The following is a 2,289-nucleotide window of genomic DNA, read 5'->3' on the forward strand; positions in this document are numbered from 1 at the left end:
TTAACATCTGTAATTATGCCTGCAGTTTTTTAATTTTTCAAGTGTGAGTATTAAAAACTATGAAGTGCAAGATGGTTTGGTCAACCATCTCGTCCAGCTGACACCAGGAGGCATTTCAAATACTTTAATGCTGTTGTTCCCAACCTTTTAGGCAACAGGGACAGGTGCTCCTATGAGAATCTAATGCCTGATAATCTGAGCTTAAGTGGTGATGTTAGCCTTGGGGACTGGCTGTAAATACAGATGAAGCTTGGCTCGCTAGCCCGCTAGCAGTCTGAGGCCCAGGGGTTGGGGACCCCTGCTAAGGTGCTTATCCACTGACTGATCCAACCCCCTCCCCGCTATCTTGGGCTCCAAGACACTGTGGTAGGGCAGGAAGTAAAGTGCAGGTTCGTGGGGTATTTTTAATGAACCAAATATCAGGGAACTAAGTGCTTCCTACTCATTTGGTGAGATGACAGATTGCTAATTGGTGGCGATTGGAGAAGGGCTAATGTATCTGCCCTCAAACCAGACAGGTGCCCAGCGTTCCTTGTGCAAACTAAGACCTTCTAGCCTGGGAATTCCCTTCACCCACCACCCACACTTTGTCAATTTATGAAAACATCGTCCTTTATGCAGGCTGGAGTAGAAGAATTCTGGCTCTGAGCTTTTAGCTAAAAGTGAGAATATGTTCTGAGCACAGCGAGTCACAGTGTAAACCTTTCTTACTGGCTTGATTCTAAGTGATCTTGGGTGACTGAGACATTAGCTGCCAGTGCTTTATCTTTATCATATCTGAATCTTCACCACTATCCTGTGTTTAGGTGCTTGTAAACATGCTGGCAAGATAGAGAGCAACATTGAACAAGTTAGGCCTACAAAAGATGGTCTTGGGTTTTAAAAAAATCTTTTTATCTTGATGAAGATAGATTTTCCTATGGAAATTAATTTTGCCCCAAGCAGTATATTTATTGGAGTTTCAGACTGGCAAAAACAAAAGCATCAGATTAGCAGAACAAAAAAATAGATTTTTGATGTCAACTGAGAGAAATGACCAGGGAGAGTAGATGATGAAGATAATTTGAATAAAGGCCACAGAGAATTTTTTCTTTATTTCGTTTTGTTCAATTCTATAGTGTTTCTAAGTCTTTCAAGTTACAAAATTATCCAACCTATTTTGCCTTTTGCTTCCTTTGCAATTGCCTCAGTGCACTGAAAATATTTGCAAACTGTTCCAAAGTAGTTTCTTGGAAAGGAAAAGTAAAACTGAGGACCTTAAATAGTTGTCGGTTAACTGCTCACTTCAGATGAGATTTTTCAAATCCTTTAACATGACTATACAAGGTATTGTTCTAGAGTAAGTTAATTTCTTTGTGTGTATTGTTCTGAATATGTTTTAATGGTGTATCTAGAATTACATTATTTAGGCCATTGTATTAACCTTTTGTTTTGCTTCTTGGGATAATTATAATGCCAGTCGCGTAGAGTTTTGTAGTGTGTATAATGATTTTCCTGGTTCACTTGATAGATAACCTGGACAGTCATCTTTGTTCCGAGTCCCAGAGGTTTTTTTCCCCCAAGGATCCTGAGGTAGTGGGGAAAGGACAGGGTGCGGAGCCAGCCAGGCAGAGCCGAGTCCAGACCCCACATACCCTGCAGACGCGGTTTCTGTGTGCGGTTGAGGAGGCTTCTGTGGTGGAACGAGCGAAAGCTCTGTGTGGGGCCCCCGGCCCGCAGCCCGTGCTCCGTGACCTTGTGAGCTGCATTTCAAGCATCCCAGTTTTAAAAGCCTTTAAATTTTTAATGAAAATAATTACACATGGTTGTAAAAAGGGAAAAAAGTCAATGAGTACAGAAGACCTTGTAAATGAAAAGGAATAAGACCCCCTCCTGCCCCAAACCTGTTACCCAGTGGAATCAGCTCCGAAGTGTTTCTGGTTTGGCCTTGGTGCTGGTGTGCAGGAGCATTTTTATCCATTTTAGACATCGACTTTTGCTGGTAAGTGGAGACTTAGTTCACTTAAACCGCCCTACTTCCCACATCCTCCGTCCTCCCAACATAGTTATGCAGCCGCTTTCAGATCCTCCTGTTGCGATTGCGTAGATTGTGCTTGCAAATTAATAGTTTCTAGTTCCCGATTCACAGGCGAATTAAGTTAGACGAGGACGCCCCACCTGCCAGGTTGAGGATGTCAGTAACCCTGTCCTTCTCCTCCCTTTGTTCTCCCTTTTACTTCCTAATTCAGTCACCTGTACTTTCGTGCTATCAAAAGGTCTGAGTCTTCCTTTTAGTTGTACCTTAGATAG

The sequence above is a fragment of the Pteropus vampyrus genome, unplaced genomic scaffold (assembly GCF_000151845.1).
Source record: "Pteropus vampyrus isolate Shadow unplaced genomic scaffold, Pvam_2.0 Scaffold235, whole genome shotgun sequence".
NCBI lineage: Eukaryota > Metazoa > Chordata > Mammalia > Chiroptera > Pteropodidae > Pteropus > Pteropus vampyrus.